The sequence below is a fragment of the Pseudopipra pipra genome, chromosome 4, assembly GCF_036250125.1.
Source record: "Pseudopipra pipra isolate bDixPip1 chromosome 4, bDixPip1.hap1, whole genome shotgun sequence".
NCBI classification, from domain to species: domain Eukaryota; kingdom Metazoa; phylum Chordata; class Aves; order Passeriformes; family Pipridae; genus Pseudopipra; species Pseudopipra pipra.
The window spans coordinates 35349908-35361034 of NC_087552.1; the positions used below are offsets into that span (position 1 = coordinate 35349908).

An 11127-nucleotide genomic window follows, 5' to 3' on the forward strand; every position below is an offset into this window, starting at 1 on the left:
TCTAAAGAAATAGTTTGAGCCAACTTCTATCTTGAAGTAATTACTCCTGCAAAATAAAGGCTAAAATTATTAACCAGAGACTGTTGTAGAAACTGCCCTCTGCACACAGACTAAAAACACACACAAAAAGATCTTTCTTATCTGAAACCAGACCCAAAGAATCTAGCCAGCATTTTGGAAAATTAACTGGAGCAGTGTATGCTGAAGTGAGCTGAGCACTGAAATATGTCAATAGTCTGAACATATAGCTCAGAGTTATTTATCTTAGGGAGGGTGTTTTCTGGTCACTTGTTGCAGTACTAAAGGGCTCAGGCTCCACAGTGAGCTGTTCACTGCTATCAACCTACCAGCTGGAGGAAAGCAGCTGCCATGGTAGTTTGTGGGAATGGAATTTGTGCAGTGGGTGGAAGAGGAAGAAATAATAGTAATAAAGGACAACAGGACTCCGCACATGTTGGGAGAATAAAATAGCCTTGTGGAGATTTGAAGTACTCATAAGAGATGAGAATTCAAAATGTGTTATTTGAATCAAAGCATTCTGGGCCACTCTGCCATCTAAACAACATGTGGTTACAGCCTGTACCCAAGGCACTGCATTTTAAGGAAGGTCAAGACACGCCTTACCACATCCTGCTACAAGACGAGAAGTGCCCCTCAGACAGTCCAACAGAATGTGCCAGGTCTCATGGCTGACAAGAAAAGGGTCTGGGCTATAAAAACATCTCTGCTGCGTTCTTTTCCCAAACACATCCCAGAGCACATTCAGTGAGGAATAACTGAGCAGGTTTACAGAAAATAGATAAAACATATTTGTCATTGCCTTTTGTCAAAAGATACATCCCAGAGATGAAACTCTTGTAAGGATCAAGAATAGAAGGCCATAATTAGACCCCTGCTACATTTATCACTGAACAAGGAAATAAAATAAATTTTAAAAATCCCATGTCACATGGTGCATCATATGGCCCTATCTATGCACAACCTTACCTTGATCTGATTAGCTCATTGGATGAGCTAGTACAAATCATTCTCTGGCAAACCTGTCCGAAGTTTACCTAAAAACTACTTCTGTCCCTAGGAGACACTAAACAAAGCTGGCTGGAATTCAAATGAATGTCTGTGATGTATTTAAAATACCTATTAAAAATTTAAAACTGAACCAGAAATGGGTGCATTTCTAAAGTCACACAATTTAATTCACTTTTATGTGCAATATGCATATCTACAGTAATAAAAGAAATACATAATGAAAAATCTCACTTTGATAAACATCTTAAGATTATCATCTGCAAAGAACTAATTATTCAGTTTTATCAAAATCAAGACCACACATTAATTTTTTTTAAGTGACAGTTAAAACCACTGGACTTAAGTGATATGATCAGTATGCACTGTTCACAAACATACAGTTTTTAGCTGTGTATGACATCAATTAGCAAACCCTTAAAAGTGTAAAATAGAAGTTGAGAAATTAAAAAGTATAAAAATTAAGTAATTCGAGAATCTAATTTCTAAAATGAAGTAGCTGGTTTTGCAATATGAAGTAATATTGAGAACACTTGTTTTTTACCAACTAAAAGAACTTCAGTGCCTGCATCCTAATCATGCCAACATAGACTAAACAACAAAAAAAAATGCTATGCTTTGGAAATATAGGAATAGCCAGACCCTATGTCCCTCTCATCCAATGCTCTGTCTTGGATAGAGGCCAATACCAGATGCTTCAGAGAGACATGCAAGAAACCCCATGGCAAACAGTTATAGCATAATGTCTCCATATTGGGCGTCTCTTTCTAGTTCCCGTCAGCTAGAAATTGTTTTGCATCAATATATAGAATGCAGAAGTACTTGACACAGTGTTTATTTTCCAAGCATCCTCTTTGAATACTGAAAAAACATTAACCAATTTTTTGTTCAATAGAGTCTTCAGTACTATCATGAACTTCTCTTTTAAAATTGCTTTTTCGTTGCTTGCCTTGTAAGATATTTAAGAAAAAGATTATCTTCTAGCATAGTAAGCTTCAGCTACCTTATCTAAAAAGATAATCTTGAGAGATAAACTGCAGGTAAAACATTAAACCACTGATCGGGACTGAACTATCACCAGAATGCAAACTATGTCTGGTACTAAGAAAAAGAGGCACCAAGAGCTCTAGAAAGATTTACTTCAGGCATATGACTTTATTACTCAAAACTCAAAAAACAAGCGACATGTGGGCAACCTATGAAGAAACAAGGAAAAACAGGGCAGAATTGATGTCTCCACTAACTTTTATCACAGTTAGTCAAGAAAAGAAACAGATGCTACTGTTGTCAACTCTCCCTACAGTATTTCTACCATCATTCTATCAAAAGGATCTAGTTTGTCACTTTTATTCTCTTTGCAGCTAGTTGACACCCACCTCTGTCTACTCTGTATTTCTGAAAGAGCAACACATCTAATTGAAGGCATGACATTTCCTCCAGTCACTAATTAGCAAATGCCTTTAAATCTCAGTCCAGTTCTCAAACAACAACTTACACATACACACACAAAGAAAACCATGGAAAAAAGAATCAATCAATCTGACTGCCATACAACATGAGCACAGACCATAATTTTGCTGCAAGGGCAGTTATGCTGAGATTTCACTTTCCAACCAAAGCAGGGAGAGGTGCTGCGTTTTGCAGTATGTATTCAATAGACAATACAAAAGCAGCCATGACACATGCTCAGTGGAGGATTTGAGATGGATTGTGCCGTGGTCAAAGCAATCACAAGTCCTTCCTCCACTACAGTCGCCATAAAAAAACATCCCCCAACAGTCTGTGCCTGAGTCTGTCTTTGAAAACCAAGTAAGATGGGTTCCCTTTGCACATTTGAGTGTATTTTGTTCTCAAATGACATGATGAATGTAGCATGAAGACTGGGATAGCATGGTAGAAATAGGAAAAGAAGAAAAATCAGAGTGCAAGGTGGATATAGCAACATGCTGGAGCCAAAGATTCCATTACATAGTCTTGTACACCTCTCCATTTCCTTTAATCCTTCAGTCCTGTCCAACTGAAGTGAAGTTTCTCTGAAGATCTGTTGTTTTAGGCAGCTAAAACATAGTCACAATATATGATCACAGTTTTGTTAGAAAGTCTTTACTTCAATTGCCTTCTCTCCAGTATTCATCACACTGCTTAATTTCCTCAATGTCAAATTGTCTAGCCTGCTGAGAATCCGTCTGAAGTGTTACAAAGATGTGGCTTGGTTTAAATGTGTTTGTATACCAAAACCCTGTTATTTTTAAATACATTGTTGTTCAAACATACCTAGACATACCTTTTTTTTGCAGTTATATATACAGTATATACACATCTGAATGGCATGCAACAAAGATTAAAAAAAGAAGCTGATGCTATCAGTTATCTATAAATGTGGCTTTAGCAAGATTACTGACTTCCCATAGCTGAATAGCTACAGTTACCTTCTCTGTCTTTTAATTTTCCCACGAGAGAGATTCTTTTCATGCAACTAAATAAAAACAAAACAGAGGAAATTTGTGCTGAGGAAAGCTACTGTGATTAACACAAAACTACAGCCTAGTGGTCTGGTAAAGACCTGAGGGAAGCTATTAATTCTGAAAAACCTCCAACTAATACCATATGTTCCAATTTTGACACATACAAGTTGGAGCAGATGAATAAAGACTTGAATAATTTCTGGGGAAAAATTCCTTTTTTTTCCAAGTAATTTTAATAAAATGCTACAGGAATAAAATTAAATTAACAAAAAAAAAATTTAAAAATACTGAATAAACTCATAATTATCCTATTTGTACATAATTTAGATCAATTACTGAAATTTCTGTGTTCAAGAGAACATCACTCTGTTAAAGAGAAGCCATTTTTAGCATGCATTCATTCCACCAACAAGCAAGAATCAGCTTGTGAGCAGATCATTCTCACATCAATAGGTCCCAGGCAAAATAAATTTGAGGCAAATAGCAACTGTAAAATTGTATGTGTTAGTTATGTGACACATAATGATATACATTAATCAGGTTGTGAATAGCAGCCCACTCCCATTAGAGTTGGTAAAATTACTAACTTCAAAATTTAACAGTAAGAATGGCATTTGTACAAAACTCCATGAATAAAAATGACTGGTTTAGGTCAATGTTTGGGTTGATTATGCTCTTTAAATTTCATATTACTAGCTATACATTGTGTGCCAGGGTACCAATCCATTCACATTTTCTTTAGTTGCAAAGCCAGTATCAAGAGATTCTCTTAATTAATTTCAATGCTTCGGCTACCCAGTTATAATTATTGATGAGGTCAAGCTGTAAAACCAAACACTGAAAGGGCTGAAACAAAAAAATGAAAAGGAGACCCCTAGTTCTTAAAAAATGAGAGGCTAATGAACTGCAGGATAGTGTAAGACTCTCTAACTAAAATGGAAATTCAATCTTTTGATGCAAGTTGCATCTGTAAAACAGCTCAGATCAAACTGTTTACTTCAGCCTGAGAAAGCACAGAAGATTTGTACCTCCCAGAGCTCATGTTCATGGCTGTGTGAAATAGTGGATAACTCTACTAATACCCAGACCTAAACAATCTCCTGAATTCCCTTGACTTCTGTAAATGCTATGAGCAGAAGCAGCCAATTTGGGTACTAGCAACTACTTAGAAGAGGACATACTTTTCATTTAATTTTCTGGTATAAGATTTTTCATTTGCTTCTTAAAGAATGCAAGTTCAAAGCAATGACAGTAAAAACATCTCATTCCACCTCCAGGAAGGATTTGCTGCACTGGGGGTGTCCCAGCAAAGTATCATGGTTAGAAGGCTTTTAGAAAGCCTAAGGTTATGTTATGATGGTTTCAAGGTAGGAGGCACAAGAATTTCTTGTCAGAAGTCCATGGGTACTGGAACAGCTGTGTGAATAAAGCTGTGTTTTGAATGGAAGAGAAAGACATACAGAGATGACAAGCTAGCACAAATTCTACCACTATGAAAAAGCTAAGAACTAGTATTCTTGTTGTGGCACAAAATGCAAGACAAAATTATTCTGCGAACTACAGCATCCTCTCTATATACAGATAAATTAGCAGTAATATATTAATATTCTCAAAAATTAATGCAACTGTCTGAACAAAGTAGCCCCTGGCATCCGCAGGGCATCACAGATATAAATGCTATGAAATCATTTTTACTTTAAAAGCTTTAATACACACATTCTCCCTTGAGCCCAAAGTTATTCTCTATAATGACTGACAGCCAGTGAGAAAGTAATAGCTTTGTGCCTTTGTGCATACTGGTGAATTGTCTGACCCTACATATTGCAAGAAATTATTTGACGCTACTGATGTTTTGAGACAGTTTACTGGAAGAAAGATAATCACCAGAGCAGGTGTAGCTGCACCAGAAATCAAAAGGAAATGTAGGATCTTCTTCTATATTAAGGAGTGCAAAGTATTCACCAAATTGGGTTGAAAGGGAACTAATCCCACAGCAAGTCAATGATACCAGACCTATGCAATATTTGCTATCACTTCTTATCATAAGCCTTATCAGAAAACAGATGAAAAAGCCAGATGGTTCATACTTCACAGCACAGGGCAATAAGAATCAAACAGCAAGCAATATGGTAATGACTGCTCAGAGTTTGGGGTTTGTTTGGTTGGTTTTCTTGTTTGTTTTTGTTTCTCCTCGGAGACTCTGCAGGTTGCTTCTGGCTTGTAGAGTCTACTCCGTCAAGAGAAGCAGTTTCTAATGATGACCACTTTTGATTTCATAGCACATTTCTCTGCAGGCTATATAACTTTTGGCAGTGATCATCATACTCTTAAATAAGGAATGTAAACAAATTGAACCAAAAATAAAACAACACCCTTAACATATTTTGCTGTCATGAATTTTTCATACATGCTACTAGATTTTATAAGAAGATTTACCCACAAAGTATCCCATTATGAATCAATTCCTCCAGTCATATTTTTCAATATTTACTCTTTCTATAAGACTGTGTTGAGCACAGAGAAGAGAGCTGAATCTGTCTCTCTCACACATTAGGAAAGAGATTTAACAACTGACTTTAGATTAGTGCAGGTGACAACTGTTTTGTAAAAAAAGGCACCCTATGAAGTGATAACTCCAATAGGGGGGAGCAGAAGTGATGTATCTCTAGTGATACATGAAGTCTGGGAGTGAAATGGGACTTAGAGATTCACTTTAGATTTTCCTTTTGTCTATCATAGATCAAAGCAACATTCTAATTTTCTTCTGTTGCTTCCATAGATGATTCACATTTTTTTTAAGGAGCCTGCAGAATTGCTGAATCTCTGCCTTACAGCTGGGCATTACCCACAAGTTGTCTGTGGGCTCAAACCCTACCTTTGAATTGGTACTGGGTACTAGCAACTACTTAGAAGAGGACATACTTTTCATTTAATTTTCTGCTGATCCAGTGATCTTGTAACAAACAGAGTATCTTTAAACTATTAAATATTTGCTTTTGATCTAGCAGTTAAATCAGCATTATATCAAACAGTTGAAATCTTTCCCAGACTGATTTTATCACTAGTCTGACCACAAAGGGGCACTGATACGCTTGAACTGACTTTTACTTTGTATGGAAATTTGTGCCAGCCTGTTCCCTAACTTCTCTCCAGGGCCTAAATACCCTGTTCTGGGCAGCCATGAAACATGTATCTCCAAGTGGGACATAAAACTTTGAATCTTGCATGACAGTTAAAGTTGGCCTGCATATTTTATCACTCTTGTTTATTTATAAAATAAATTATATCAAGCAGACAGAAAGCATTCCATCCTTCTCTAATAACAGTAGCTGGATATACACGAAGTTGCACAGAGTTCAAGGGTGTAAAACTCAAGAGAGGGACCTTGTATCATATTTTCAGTATATAGGCAAATACGGAATAGAAGAGGAGTAAACATTTAAAAGATATATGTACACATTCAAAATAAATAAGATCAAGTTCCTCTCATTATCAACATTTGGGTTTGCTTCTGTTTAATTTAACAGAAACATATCACTCTGTTCTAAAAGAAAATTCCCAATTTTCTATTTTTAAAAGGAATGCATTCAGATACCCTTTCTATCAGAAAGAAAATTAACCTCAACTGGTACATAATGCCCTAAACAAAAAATTGACTTGGTCTTCCTTAATGACCAAGAGCAACCACATGGTAACAATGTGCAGTATTGTTTATACCTCACATAAATAAGACATTATTTGTAAATCATTTAAAAAAAAAATTGGAAGACAAAATACTCATCTCCAACACCACAGAATAATCTGTTGGGATAATGCATCAAAGCAAAACATCTCATCAGATACCAGACATCTCAAACAGATAGCAGAATTTAAATATGAAAAGTATTTTGAAGTATAGTGAGACACTGTTGAGAAATCTCCATTTGAAGACATTTCTGAATTTTAAGGTCCTTTTAATCCATTTCATACTCACAGTATTTCCATTCAATTCCTGCTTCTACTATGCTTTAAACCAAATTCAAGAGATTTGAAATGTAGGTGCTAATATACCAGGATTTCATCCTTTTAAAGAAGAAGTGGTCTCCTCCAGGTGAAGCTATTACCTGAGAGAGTTCAGTGAGGAACTCACTCAAGCTTCTTGCCACTAATTCCTTCCACAATAAAGTCACTTTATAAATTCTGCATTATGGATTGCAAATGCTGAGGTAAAGCTACAAATGGAACTGTATTATTTATAACCACAGACAGCTGTAACAGAGACTATGAGAAATAAACCAGACACACTAAGCAATGCTTAATATTTAATCTCTAAATTTATATTGAGCTGATTCATTAGACCTACTCACATATATGAAACACTTGCAATGCCTGTTGATCAATGCTTAATAGGATTACTTTAATGCAAAGACTCACTAAAATGATTAAACTAAGTTTTATTTGATGTCTGGTGCTTTCTGGGATTCTCTAATTAAATACTTGTTGCACATTGGCACAAACCTACTGATTTAATAGCAATTATCTTAATTTATGTTAACTTGGTATGCTCCACATTGTCACTTATGCATGCTAACAGTTGTATGACATGATATTCCAATGTGATTCTGCTATAAAACCTTAGACTTTGACAAAAAATTTGTTATAAAATGCTGAGGGTGCATGAAAGGCTAAGGCATAAATAAAGATGGTCATTCATTACTGAATCAAATAGTTTGTTTTATATCTAAATCATGCTTTTGTGATACTGCAAAAAACAAAATTATAGATACCTGTAATTAAGTTGGGTGGTCTGTAATTTTTTCCCCTCAGGAGACCAGAAGTAGGCATGTTAGAAAGGTATTATGATAAAATTCATCATAATGAAACAATGCACAGCCAAGAACCAAACTTTAGAAACTCATATCATGAGTGATGAGAGAGTAAGAATAAAATTATCAGAACTGGTTGAGAGATGCAACCCTTCCACTTGTAGAATGTCACTTCAAATCCAGGTGTAATGGCCATAGAAATGCCATCATCTGGAGCTGGTTGGAAACTTTCACTTTAGGGGAAATAATTTCCTTTTTATTTTTTTTATAAATTAGTTTCTCATGGAATTGAATAGGTACTCTTCTCTTGAAACAAAATCTATGATCTTTGTTTAGGAAGCATTGAAATGAAATCTGTTTTCAGAATTCCTCAAAGCTTATTAGCAAAATTAATAAATTTTTGGTCAACTTGGCCAGTTCCACTCAGCATACAAAAAAGTTGACAAGAATTGAATTGTTTTCAGATATAACTGCTCATAATGTCCCTGCCATTATGACCAAAGAATACCAGGCATTCGGAAATTTTGATTTGCTGCTGCCAGGCCAGTCTTAGTGCTGGAGACTGAAGGCACTTGAGGTCTACTACAGAGTCAACCCTTTGCAAAACCCAAAGCTTTCAAGGTCTGGAAATCCTAGAGTCTGTAGTGCTTTTCAGATCCTGCATCAAGGAGACAGGATTGTGGAGAGCTTTGGCATTAAGGGCTGCCTCTCCCATAGCACTTTGGTCTCTGGTAACCACTCTTTGTGCCAATCTTCTGAAAACACAGACTACCAGGGAATGCTGCACAGTTGAGATTTTGGGCTGTGTAAAACCTTCCAAGAATATTGACAGTGTTTCATTGGAACTTTCCATTTTTGCAAAATACATAGGTTTTGACCAAAAAAAGCACTTTCAGTGATTTTTATAAAAGATGCTTGGGTGAAAATTTAGCACTCAGCTCTACTCAGATGGTAGGTCTCATGATCATTCTTTCCTCCCTTGCCTTCTCTTTACAACAGCTGTCAAAATGCTTGGTTTGCAAAACAGCTTCTCATAAACTCTTTAGTGTTTCACAAATCTTTGAACGATGGTGATGATAGTGCACACGCTTTGGAAACCTCGGTTTTGGTTTCTGAAATGAGTGTCACTTATAAGAAAGGATATATAATTAGATGCTGGGTCCATACTACACAAGTCAAATATTTGTTAGCACTGCACTTGAAGGGAGGAATGTTGCCAGCATATACTGCCAGATAGATAAACTACATTTGAGCACTGCTTTGAGCAAAAAAAAAAGATATCCTGCCTGAAAGAAGAGGCTAATCATTCCTGTGTCAGAAATATAAAACATACCTGAGAACCAATGATAAGCTGAATAAGGTGACAATCATTCAATTAAGAAATTACAGACTTGCAGGAATTACATTACTAAGTCTCTCAGTACTCCATTAGTTTCTTTCAATTAAAAAAAAAAGGGAGAGGTGGTAATGACAACACACAGAACTAAAAGTGCCTACTTCTGATATCAAGTTATGCACATTTTCCATTCCTCTTCTCCTTGGTAGCTATAAATTTTGTTTACCTTTTTAAAAGATGCTGTATTATCTAACATAACCAGGAAAAGGTTTTTGTTAAAAACACTGCTATCTGAGTATTCTCTTAAGGAAAGTAGCTGCTGTGAGAGTACTTGTTAGATGAAAGGTTTAAGCAATTTGGATTGAAAATAGAAACATATATACAAAAAGAATCCCCCAAAGATATGCAACAGGCAGGGTTTTTTAAACAATTATCTCTTTTCTGTCACATTAGTTAAAATTTATCCGCAATTACTAAAACACAAGTCAATATAATTAAGTTTTTAGCCTTCTTTTTGTCTGTTTATATCTGTTTCGATTTCCAGCCTACCTAGTCAGATCTACCTGGCATTTGAGAACTGTTTCATTTCCTATCACAAGCTTTGTTTTTCAAATCAACTTCAATTCTCTCTTCAGAAGTGGTTTATCATCAGGGACTTAGTAGAAAATTTTTCTGGATGGGAAATGTGAAGAAATTCCATGTGCTATCATTTCTCTGAACTGCTGCTACCCATGCAAGGCTGACAAAACCAAGATGTCTTTTGCCACAGAAACACTACTGTGTATGCATATGCTAGTCATAAGTAATAGTTTCTACATGTTTTTCAAGGGCTCTCACACTGAAATTTATTTTAAATCAAAACTTGCCCAGTTCTAGATTGACTCAAACTTCAAAGATGCAACAAAACTCCAGGATGAGAGCATTTTAAAATAAAAATTAGAAGATAAATGATCCATTCCAAAGAAAACAGAACCCACATATGTTTAACAAACCCTTTACCTTCCCTGTATTGACAGCCTGTGTAGCATTATGTTGATTTATCCTAGAAAAGACATGAGTGCAGATAACATACATCTGACATTCAGGATGCAAGGTCACCCTGTATTTTAGATTCCATTAACTAATTTTAATGTATGAGTGATTAATTTGCCCATGAGTGTAACAGTTACAACAGATGCAGCTGAATTGACTGTGTTACTTCATAATTGCAGTCTCCACATTGGTATAAGCATCATTCTCAACTAGGAGTTAGTGGCTCAGTGTAAAAATTACTGGGTGAACTTTGTTATCCAGGAGCAAAATGTGAAAAGATTTCTTTCAGGCTTAAAAACAGGCAGATGAACCAATAACAAAAAGCTGAAGATAAAAAATTCTAGAACAAAAAACTATTATTTGTGCATTTATATTGTATGTGTGATGAAAGAGAGTCTTTAGTCAAATCCTCTGCTGCTGCAAATTAACTAACTTAAATGTAAGAATAAAATCACTGAGACTC

At 35.7% G+C, this 11127-nt stretch overlaps 1 protein-coding gene across 13 annotated transcripts in view; it reads right to left on the reverse strand.

Annotated features, from left to right (window-relative positions):
- MARCHF1 (membrane associated ring-CH-type finger 1) overlaps window positions 1-11127 on the reverse strand; it is a 231928-nt gene that overhangs the window by 11634 nt on the left and 209167 nt on the right. The window lies entirely within an intron of this gene.